Source organism: Sminthopsis crassicaudata, chromosome 1 (genome assembly GCF_048593235.1).
Source record: "Sminthopsis crassicaudata isolate SCR6 chromosome 1, ASM4859323v1, whole genome shotgun sequence".
Classification (NCBI taxonomy): Eukaryota; Metazoa; Chordata; class Mammalia; order Dasyuromorphia; family Dasyuridae; genus Sminthopsis; species Sminthopsis crassicaudata.
In genome coordinates this window covers 405,297,947-405,310,844 of record NC_133617.1, presented here as the reverse complement: position 1 = coordinate 405,310,844, position 12,898 = coordinate 405,297,947, and positions in this window count along the sequence as shown.

Sequence of the window (12,898 nt, the reverse complement as noted above, 5' to 3'; positions counted from 1 at the left end):
CTTGCCCCCAAAAGAATATGGACTCATCAAGCATTTGGACTATTTATTTCATTTTCATATATATCCCCATCTAGTGCCTAGCACATAGTACGCCCTTGATAAATGTTTGTTGATTGAATAATCCTTTTGACTTTCCAGATCAAAGTGTCCTTCCAAAGGCATCATTCCCACAGATTTGTATTAGAATATAAGCTATTGGTGGGCAGAGATTGTCTGTCTTGTAGTATCTCCAGTGGGGTGTGTGGTGTGTTCAGGAAAGACTAATACATCTATGCTGCCAGAACTGCTGAGTCTTTTTCAGGGCTGCTTTCCAACTGTGGTGTCTACCTGATTCACCTAATTCTTACCTATGACTCTAAAGAGCTATATCAAGCACAGCAGCAACATCTTGATAAACCATTTTAGCAGACAGGCTAAACCAGATTGAGTTACTAAGGGGGCTCCAACCCTGTGGTGAGTTAGGGGGGTGTCCCATTACCCTGGTGTAATGGGAAGATGAGAACAATTTGTTCCAACGGCCATGAAGGCAGCTGAAGCAGGCACTGAGGAGCACATAGAGCTTAGTTAGACATTAAAGACATCTACGTCATCCACTATATCTACAGTTAACACCAGTTATCTTGATTCTATCCTGCCACTGGATGGATAGTAATGATTCTGGAAGAAAGAATGAAGCTGATGACTTTGTGCAACTCTACCTCACTTAAATCTAACTTATGAACAAAAAAAAAAAAGCCTTCATTCATACCATCTTTATCTCATTACTACTTTATTGGAACGATTCAATTCATCAGTAAAATTTACAGACAACACAAAATCCAATAGATCTAAAGAGGAACAGCTCCTGTTGCAAGAGAATTCAGCAGGTACTGCATCCAAAGAGGCAGCCCTGAGCTCTAAGCTCTAAGATGGGCAAATGAAGGCCAGCTTACTGAAGATAGAGTTGGATCCATGCTTTTCTGGAGTGTCTGCAATTGAAGGAGAGCACTGTGAAGCAGAAAATACAATCAAACCTAATGTGGTCAACAAACTTATATGCCTGCCAAAAGGGTATGAATGACAGGCTCATGACAACATGATTACCACTTACAGGAAAATGCCATGCCACAATCATCGGTGGCTCCCACCATGACCAACCCTGATGAGATCAAAGAAAAATTGTATGAAAATCTGGAGACTATTATCATCAATGTGTCAAAAGAGGATAAGCTTATAATTCTGAGTGACTAGAATAGACTTAGACTACTAGACATGGCAGGGAATCCTTGAGAGGAATGGAGTTGGAAACAGCAACAAGCAATGGACACTTACTACTGAAGACTTGTGCATCTCATGATCTTCTCATCACCAATACTGGCTTCATGTAGCTAAACACAATAAAACTTCATGGATGTACCCTCGCAACAAATGTTGGCATTTAATAGACTATCTGATTGTAAGGAAAAGAGACAGACAGAATGTGAGAAGGATAAAGGCAATATAGAGCAGAATGCTGGATTGATCAAACTTATCCTCTACAAGTTAAATATTCACATTCAACAAAAATGGCAACTCCAAGGCAAAAAGACTACCAGAAGAATTAATGTCAACAGATTAGAACACTTCTCTGAGCAGGAACAGTTTGTTGCTAACTTGGAGTAAAAATTGAGCCAACATACAGTTGGCAACGGTGGAGCAGAAAAAGAGTAGGCAGTTTTCAGAGATTTTGGTGTACAGCACTGCATTTGCTCATCTCAGTCAGAACACTGAACAACCTTCAAGACTGATTTGATGATAATGATGGAGGAGCTCAGAAACCATTAAATGAAAGATAAGAACTCCACAAGCAGGATACCAGCAGAATAGTTCATCCATCTTTAAGAAGACAGCATTTAATTCCACCCAAAATAAAGTACAAATGAAGTTTAGAGAATGCAGGATTCTTGGCTCAGTAAGAAGGCAGATGAAATTCAGTTTTATGCTGATAGTAACAATCCAAAGTACTTTTAGGATGCCCTGAAGGCTATTTATGGGCCAAAGACCATTGATGCTTCTCCACTAATTAGTGCTGATGGAGACACATTGATTAGTGATAATGACATGATGCTAGAGAAATGGACTGAACACTTCTATAGTGTTCTTAAAAGACCCATCATCATTAATCAATGCTGAAGCCATTGACTGTTCACCCCAGATTAAAAGTAATCCCTCCCTGGCTGAAGCTCCAACTAAAGAAGAGGTTTTGAATGCCTTTAGGCTCTTTTTGTGTAGCAAAGCACCTGATGCTGATTCTATTTCATCTAAGATTTACAAGGTGGGGGGTTCATTGTTCATAATGAAATTTTCCAGGTTATATGACAAGAGGAGGTTATCCCCCAAGAGTTCAAACTTACCTCCATTGTCCATCCCTATAAAGAGAATGGGAATAGATTGTCCACTGACCATTATTTGAAGGGGGAAGAGAGGGAGAAGATAGAAGTGGTCTAGATTCTTACCAGATTCTTACCAGACCCCTCCTTAATAGGCTGATCCTTCACCTGGAAGGTGGTCATCTACCTAAGAGCCAGTGGGGCTTCAAAAGGGACAAAGGAAAGTCAATAGGGTATTGACTGCCCTTAAGCTCTAGGAGGAATGCCAGGAGCATAAAAGAGGTCTGTGCCCAATGTTTGAAAATCTGACCAAAGTCTTTGATATTGTCAATCATGAGATATTAGGGGAAATTATGTCAAAATTTGCTCACCTAGCAAACTTTGATTTCTCAACAGCATGCTTGTTTGGGTTCTGGAAAATGGATAATGGATGATGCTCTCACATATTCCCAACCACCAATGAAGTGAAACAAACCTATGTGATTGCTTCCCTGATTTTTTTAGCATGATGTTTTCAGGCATGATGTCAAACACCTTCAGTGAAGACAAACACAGCATCAAAGTCACTTACCACACTGATGGCAAATTCTTCAACTTAAAAAGACTACAAGTCAAAACTAAAGTGGAGAGAGGATTGGTGCACGATTTTTTTTTTGTTTGTTTGCAGATGATTGTGTACTCATATAGTCTCTGAAACCAAGATGTAACAAAGTATGGATCAATTCTCTATTGCTTATGCTCATTTTGTCCTAATCATTAATTCCCATAAAACATAGGTGTTCTCCATCAGCCAGAACCACACTATCCACATGTAGAAAACCATTGGTTATTGTAATGTTCTGGTTAGCTCTCTGGAGGTCCTTTGAATCGTCCTTTGTTTCAGCAGAATAATCACCACAAGAATAGTCAGGAATAAAGCCCTAAGTCTTTATTATCTCCTTTATGGTCTGTTTCCTTTGCCTGGGGCCAGGCTAGCTTTCTGGGGGACCTTCAGATGGGCCTTGGTCTTCTTAATGGAGGAATGCAGGAGGCAAAAAAGCCACCAGGATGGTAGGAGATGGAATGTCTCCTTTCCAGTGCTTGTTGCCTCTTATATACCTTATTGTAATTACATTATTATAGCATACTTATTATGTGTGAACTTAGAGAACCATTACATCACCATGCTAAGTACTAAGTATATATGTAAACTAAATAACCATTGTCTCATCAATTCCTCTGAGTTAACACCTTGTTTCAAGTATACTTCTCCAGAGTTGTGGCTCTCTACAAGTTATAGCAAATGGAAAAGTTTTGAATGCTATGGATAAGTTCATTTATCTTGGTATACTTTCCTGAGATGTACACGGTAATAATATATGAAGCTGACACATGCTTTGCCAGAGCTAGCTCAGAGTTTGGGAAACTCCAAAAGAAAGTGTGGAAGAGAAGAATATTAGACTGATTACCATACTGAAGGTCTACAAAGATATTGTGCTGACCTCATTGTTATATGCCTATGAAACCTGGACAGCATACCAGTGATATGCCAGGAAACCGAATTGCTTCCATTTGAATTGTCTTAGGAAGGTTCTGAAGATCGCCTGGCAGGATGAGATACCAGACACTGAGGTTCTTTCTCAAACTAAACTGCCAAGCATTCAAATTCTATTCCACTGGGCTGGCTACATTGTTTGAATGCCAAATGTATGCTTGCCAAAAAGACTATTTTATGAAGAATTCACACAGAACAGGAACTCTCATGCTGGACAGAAAAAACAATACAAGGATACTCAAGATTTCTCTTTAAGAACTTTAGAATTGATTGCATGACTTGAGAGACATTGGTACAGGACTGCCTAGCATGGCATGCCCTCATAAGAGAAGGTGCTGCGTCTTATAAGCAAAGTAGACCTGAAGTACAAATACAACATATGCAAACTTAGAAAATCCACCCCAAATATTCATAGAATGTTCATCTTATTTTTGCCCAAACTGTGGCAGAGCATTCTCAGCTTATATTGGTCTGATCAACCACAGTGACTTTAGCATAATAAAGTAATTTTGGTCCTCTTTTGAGAATGAAGTATAACAACCCCAATCTCCAGTAATTTGTGTAGTTCCTACTAAGTATTTAATTTTTTTCATCCAAACATCTCTTTATTCATTTATCCACTTCTGTCCCTTATCCTAGACATAAAACTAGCCCATCACTAGCCCATCTACTTTTTTTAATATTTATTTCCCTAATGATAGCTTTTACTTCTATTCTTTGAAGTTCCTCATTGGTCATATGTTAGAACTCAATGCTTCAATAGATTTCTACAACTGAGATAAAATTTTCAATGTGAACATTTAGATCTTGAAAATCTGCAAAAGCTGAAAATTAGGGCTTGATTTATTGTTGGTTGTCTAGACCAAAGAAAGTGATAAAGAAAATGTTAATAATATATTTTGTAAATGTCATTTACTCTTCTCTCCATTTTTTTTTGGAGAGCTTTGGTTGTTAACAATTTACCAGTATATTCCTGGTCACATACAGTTTGCTCACACCTATCATGTGCTTCTGCATTGCATCACATGTAAGATTCATTTTCAAAATTTTCAAAGACAGTTATATTCTATATTGCAATTGTTACAATACTGGTAGAATATTGATATTAAAAAGAAGAGGTTTTATTCCGAATAGAAACTTAGAATCGTTCAAAGAACTTTCCAATTTCCTAAAAGTTAGTCAACAAGCATTTATTAAGTACTTATTATTTGCCAGGCACTGTGACAAATGTTATATAAATAATTCAGTTTGCTCTCCTCTTCTTGTATTTATATAATTGTTTTTTGAGTATGCAATTCTGAACTTACCCTTCCCTTGTTTCATGGCCATTATGAATTGGTACTACTACATAGTAGCACGATCTGAAGAAATATATAGTTTAAGCTTCATATTGAATTCCTAGTTAGTGAACTTGAAAATTTGAGGAAATTGTCGTATTTATGTCTGATTATGCAAGGTACTCCTCAAAACTTCAATTATTTAAACAATTATTTGTAATTTGTTGCTGCTTTAATTCTTCAAAAGTTCCTCATTTTTATTAGTTGTACTACTGATGCAGATCATACCCTTGCATAAGTGGATTATTTAAAATAAAAATGCTTTTCTATTTATAAGTTACTTCCCTATGTAGTTATTTCTAGGATCAACTCCTAGGAAGAGTTGTGTCCTAGAAGGATACAAACTCCTCAATTGTCATTTAAAGTTCCAATGCAATATGGTTCCAACTTACCTTTCCAACATTATTAGAAATTTCTCCACATACCCTTTCAGTCCAGATAGATTGGTCTTCTGGTCTTTTCCCAGACACACATTTCATATTCCATCCCCCAGCCCTGTGTCTTTGCACAGGCATCCCACATACCTAGAATATACTTTTTCTTCACTTCTACTCTCAAACTCCCTATTTTCCTTCAAAATTCAAAACAAATGGCATTTTCTTAATGAGGCCTTTCCCATTTTCCCCAGCTAGTAATGCTTTCATCCTTATGATCACCTTCCAATTATTTTGTATATGTCTTTTACACATACACACACACACACACACACACACACACACACACACATACACGAATATGTGCCTTTTGAGAACAGGAAGTGTTTCAGCCTTTCCTTATATGACCAATAGATAACACATAGGAGGTACTTTGGAATGGCTTGTTAATTGATTAACAAATTAAAGCCCCTACAAAAGTCCTATTCTGGTACATCTTTGCAAACAGCAGAATTGGAGTTTATGAAGGCATGTCAGGCAAACAACTTCTAAGTTCCACTGGAAAGGCTTGAGTGTGGGCTTAGCAACAAATTATGTGTCATCTAGACACCATTTAGATAAGTATAGAAAAGCTCATCATCAGAAAATTTGACACCAAGTGCTGATTTTTTTTTTTTTTTTTTGGCCACAGCAATCCTACTGTCTATCCACTGAAACATGGAAGGCATGTAATCTGTATCATACAATGGAATGAAAGTCACAGCAAACTATAAATAATTTTGTTCACTTTTTCAAATAACTAAATCAACAACAAATTATAGAACAAAAGAAAATAAAACAAAAGCTAAGTATCAGTAGTTCACCATCTTTCCTAATTAACTTGTAACTAATGTACTTTTAATTACTCTCTTACACTTAGCCTTGTCACAGGTTTTAAATAGTAGTTTATTTGTAAATCCAGGAATTTGTAGCAAATTTACTTTGACTCACTCTTTCTCTTTGACGCAATCTGTTCAAAGTTGAAACTTAAACCACATCAATTTAAACAATGAAAATGCATGTTACTAATATTACCTTATATGGAAGAAGTTGAATTAGAGAGAATATTGAAGATATATGACCATAAAATATGGAATAGACATGTATCAAGAATAAGACATAACAAACAAGCAATATGAATGGTATACTGGTATCTCAAAATTAGAACATAGAGAAGGTCTCCATTATATTTATTTGATCCTTTATGAATTATTTATTATAAAAATATGAGTACAAATTATATTAGATTGGAAGATGTGAAAGGATCGCAATCAGTTTCAATGAATCACACTAAACCAATAGTAAATCTGTATGATTGCAGCATCACAATCTTAGAGATCATCTAGTTCAATGATCTCATTTCAATGAGACTCAAGGAACTGCTAGTGAAAATCATGCAAGTAATGAATAAAAGAGTAGGGATTTGAACCCAAGGTCTTTAATTCCAAATCCAATGATAATTTTAATATTTACAAAGTAATTTACATGCTTTATCTCAGCTGATCTTCACAGCTGAGAAGTAGGTGTTATTATTATCTCCATTTTACAGATAAGCAAACTGAAATGGACAAAAGTTAATGACCTGCCCAATATCAGATAGCTATTGGGTATCTGAGGATTGATTTGAATTCAGTTCTTCCTGACTCTAAGTCCAATATTCTATATACTGTGTCACCTGGATATGATTTTTTTCACTGAACTACATAATTTCTACTCATACAACAAAATTTCAAGTATTCTTGCCATCACTGCACATGCTTTATCCTTCCTGCTAATTTGTCATTCAGAACTAATCATGATATTCCAGAAGGATTCTAACAACATGGTAGACATTATTCTCTCTATTTTCAGATTTCCTATATGCCCTTTAAACTAGAATTGATGCAAGTGATGATGTAATGGAAAAGACAGACACAAACTATGATAATTTCATACAGAAGTTTTAACAAATGTAAATCAGTTGCCATAACAAAAAGAGTGTTGTACAGTCATTTCAGTCATGTCCATTTTTCTCCATGACCTCATTTGGAGCTATCTTAGCAAAGGTACTGGAATGTTTTGCCATTTCCTTTTACAGCTCATTTTACAGATGAGGAAACTGTGGCAAACAAGATTAAGTGACTTGCCCAAGGTCACACAGATTTGAACTCATGAAGTTGAGTCTTCCTGATTCCAAGCCAAATGGGCATCTAGCTACCCAATAAACAGACTAAAAGAGCTCCAGCATTAAGGCAATAGGATGGAAAAGAATAGCAAAGATTGCACTAGTTTGGAGTACAAACAGACACAAAAACACAATATATATTCAGATATATTCACTTCAGATGAATTCATATATACTAGGAAATGGGTTATGCCAATGTACAAAATTAAATTTTTTTTTAACTTTTAGATTCCTATATATACCATTGAAAATTCCAGGGGGCAGCTAGGTGGCGCAGTGGCTAGAGCACCAGCCTTGAATTCAGAAGGACCTGGTTTCAGACACTTAACACTTCCTAGCTGTGTGACCCTGGGCAAGTCACTTAATCCCAGTCTCAGGAAGAAAAAAAAAAAAAAAAAAGAAAGGAAAATTCCAGCACCTCATTGTCTAGAACAGGGCTTCTTAAACTTTTTCCACTCACAATCCCTTATGCAACCCTCGGTATATAAGTATATAAAATAAGTATACAAATAAAATATTTGTTGATAATCATAATTTCATGGCCCCCCCACATTCAGTTATGAGGCCCCATATGAGGTCATGACCCACAGTATAGAAATCTTTGGTCTAGAAGGATAAAAAGCCTCAGGGACCTTCCACTCCCACCATTAATCTATGTGTGTATATTCAGATAAGTCCAAGTTTTCCATTATTCTCTGACAAACCCATCTCAAGTATCCTGCCAATGATAATCAAGGGAGGAATGACATGATAGTAGCTGTGACTGGAGTCCTTGTTCCATCCTCAGAGAATGATAGTAGCTGGGATTTAATAATTTTTTCATTTTTTAAAAGCATTTTACATAAATCACATTTGAACTTCACTCCCACCTTGGGAGAAGGGTACTTTAGAGAATATTTATTATTGTTACTGTTATTGTTGTATCCTTTTTTCTATATCATTCTGCTTCCTAATATGACTTTACTGTGGAAGCTAGGGACCAAATATTATGATTCATCCATCCAGAGAAGATGCTTCTGCCGGAGAATAATGGCACTAAATGCCTTGTTGACAATATCAAGATCACTCCACCTTGATATCTATCCACTGTTCCTGATTAGTAAGTCGATTTCTGAATGGGATAACTTCTTCCCTCCCCCTACTTTTAAGCTTCCCTTTATGTCTTGTAATATGTCTCATTTAAATGTAAGCCCTTGAGAGACAGAACCATCTTGCCTTTTTTTTTTTTTTTTTTGATTTGCATCCCCAATGCTTAATAAAGAACCTGGCACATGGTAAGTGCTTCGAAAATACTCTAATTTTCTAATTATCTTTGTCTGCCTGCCTATCTACAATGAAGAAGTCTTTTCAGACACTAAAAATGACCCTATAAATCAAAAAAAAAAAATTCTGGCTAGGCAAGGTGAACCTAAACAGGTAGTCTTAATTACCTCAAATAGCTCAAAAGTCAACAGAAGCCTTTTGCCAATTGTTATATAATTACTACTAAGGCATTTTATAGAACTATAGTTATAAAGAGAGAATTAACAAAGATCTATAACATCTACCTCCAACAAAATTGTTACAGAGGTGAAATAGGATAATTAATATAAAATATTTTGCAAACTTTAAAAGCCCATCTAAATATAAGCTACTAATAATTACTATATTACATGGTTTAAAATACATTACCTATAGCATAATAAAATTATACTATATAGAAACATATTATGAGCTATAACAATTCACATTTTTATTTTTAAAGCTTCTTAATTCCAATCTTTTGAGTTAGATGGTATAAGTATTATGAACCCCATTGTATAAATAAAGTGAGGGAGGGTTTCAATGTTTAAGTGACTTGCCTTTGATCCTATAGTTACTAAGAGTTTGAGGCAGGATTCAAATTCAGATCTCCTGATTCCAAATCCAATTTTTTATCCACCACATCATGCTCTCTTTATTACATTAACCATTTAATGTCATTCTCTAGTGTAATGTCCGGACTAGCTTTCTCTGGAGTCTGGAGTCTAGAGTCTGAGCTTGAGCTCCAGCACATAACTCACTGGAGTCTCTCTAGAGTCTGCTCATTTCAAGTACTCGAAGGCCATATACACCTTAGTACAATTACATCACTACAGTACACTGAGCATGTGCCAACTGTAGAACCATTACATCACCATACTAAGTACTAGGTATATATGAACTAGAAAACCATCATCTCATCAATCACATTGAGTAAACAGCCTGTTGTGAGTATCTTTGCTCCAAGGAGAGTTTTCTCAAAGTTCCCCCATATTTGTGGTCCTCTACACCCTAACATATCCTATCTATAATACAGGTACTCCTTCAGATGCTGTGAGTAAATATTTACTTCTTTTCCCTACATCACATGGCTTCATGATAATGGGCTCAGTTTTGTTTCCTGTTATTATTGTTGCCTCAACTTACCTTAATGATTTGGAATTTTATTCTATATAATCCAAAGCTAATACTGATGAATAATCAGCCTTATCACAATAGTGCCATATTTTTTTTTCCTGAGGCAATTGAGGTTAAGGTACTTGCCCAGGATCACACAGCTAGGAAGTGTTAATTGTCTGAAGTAAGATTTGAACTCAGGTCCTCTTGACTTCAGGGCTGATGCTCTATCCACTGTGCCATTTAGCTGCCCCATATTTTTTGTTAATAAAATCTTAGTTTCAAGAATGATTTCATTTGGCTCCGCAGAAACATATGAGTCTGGAAATCTTTAGTTAAACCTAAGACTAATGTCAGAGGTTGCAAGGTACCTGCTTTCTTAGGGCAAAAAAAAATATCATAGAACCCTCAGTACTTTCTGAATAGGCCAGGCCCAGCTTCTTTTCCTGGGATGGTCCTCTCTACTGTACTCAAGGCTCTCTAATGAATTACTGTACACATAAAGATGTCAAACTTGTAACCCCAGATGCTGCTAGCAACTAAATTAAAATTAGGAAATGTCTAACAAAAATTTTAAAAAATTCTATATAACACAGATAATGTTAATTTGTCATTTTCTAAGTCAATGTGAAATCTGCAGGGATTTAATTCTATTTGAGTTTGACGCTACTACATAAAATCAAGAACAAATACTCCAAATATTTGAAGATCAATGGCAGTGCAATTAATGAAAATGTAAGACCCTGGGGGGAAAAAAATTGGTCAGATTACATGAAGGGATCACTCTTTGTGAGCCTTCACAACTTAAGTGATTTCCTGCTTCTCTAGGATCATTCTAGGATCACCAGAAATTTAAAAAGAAATGTCTTTGAACTTACCAAGATTTCCATCTTTCACAAACAACTGATCCATGGAATTCTTGAGCTCATTGGACATAATTTATATCTACTAAGATTGAAAGAGTAATTAGTAGCCCATCCTTGGGGTTAAAACTCATGAGAAAAACAGCTGATCTAACCTATCCTAGTTGTAAAGCCATGTTTTTCCTCTTGTGCAGGTATCGGGTTTTTGGTTAAGGTGGGTTCTGGCCTAACAACATTATGAACACTGATTGCTCCACATCTATATAAGTTCCCTCTAACTCTTGTACCATCAATGGAAGAAGCACTAATCCAGATGCAACAGTTCAGATCCATCTGACCTTATTTAAAAAGGGCAATGAAAAAAATTTTTAAATTACTTATTCATTGAACCTAAAGAGAACCTTAGAGATTAACTGCCCCAACTGATCACAAATCTAGTCACAGATCATAATTCTAAAGCTGAAAGGAATCTCAGAGGCCATTTGTCCAACATTCTCATCTGTCAGATGAGGAAAATGAGGTTCAGAGATTTTAAGCAGCTTGATTAAGATACTTCTAACTAGCAGAGCCAGAATTTGAGTTCACTTCCTTCTGTCTCCACATTTCTGCTTTATACCATGGAACTTCTCAAGATTAAAGATCATGCTATATGAGAATCTGCTGAAGAAATTGGGAGAAGGTTTGGAAAGGACATTACAAATGTCCTAATATGTCAAATATAGGACATTATCCTTGTTTTCCTTGACCTCAAAGTGTATAACAAAAGCCAATGTCAGGAAGTCGTTGAAAGTTTTATGCTCAATAAAACTGTTTTTAAAAAAAAAGAAAAGAGAGAATCTGACTTCCGGCCAAGATGGCAGCGTGGAGGCAGACAGCTGCTTGAGCTCCTCATTTTCTCTCAGAACTTACTTCATGACAAGCCTCAGACTTAATGCTTGACCCAGAAAGAAATTCACAAAAAATCACCAAGAGAAGACATCCTTGAAAGTCGCCAGAAAAGATCTGTGTTTGCTCAGGGGAGGGTCAATCAGACTGGGCGCAGACTGAGGGCAGGCAAGCCAGAGCGAGACAGGCAGCTCACACAGCTCAGACCGGAGGGGGAGGGGTACGATCTCTGCCGTTTCTGCAAAAAGACTTTTTCCCCAGTGTGGATACTCCGTCTTGGCAGCAAGCTAGGAGCAGCGGAGAGGGTGTAAACACCAGAGGTGAAGATTAAAACCCCAGAAAGCCAGCGTCTCTCAGAACCTGGCCACCCCCAACCCCCACTTGGACTGACTCAGCGAGTTCTCAGAGCCTCAGAGCGCAGACTCAGTACAGTCATTGCTGTTCTGTTAGTGGCTCTCTGCTGCCCTACCCCCAGTCTGTAGAGGAAGCCCATTAATACCATCCAGCCCCATCCCCCCAAAAACAGACCTATTGTTTTCTTCGATTCCTACTCTGACAAAATGAACAAAAAATTCAAAAGGGCTCTAACCATTGACAGCTTTTGTATGGAGAGAGAGCAGACTTCAAACACTGAGGAGACTAAAAACAGACTGTCCCCAGAGGAATCCCCTAAGGGGGATATGAGCTACTCCTCAATACAAAGAATCTCATAGAGGAAATCAAAAAGGCTCTCACAAGAGAGCTGGAAGAGAAATGGGAAAAGGAAAGGGAAGCTTGGCAAGAGAGCCTGGAGAAGTCATCCCATGCATTCAAAGACAGAGTGGATAAAGAAATCAAATCATTGAGAAACAAGATTAGTGAGCTGGAAAAGGTAAACAACTCCAAGGAAAACAGGATTAGTGAGCTGGAAAAAGAAAACAGCTCTCTAAAAAATAAAATGGATAAAATGGAAAAAAA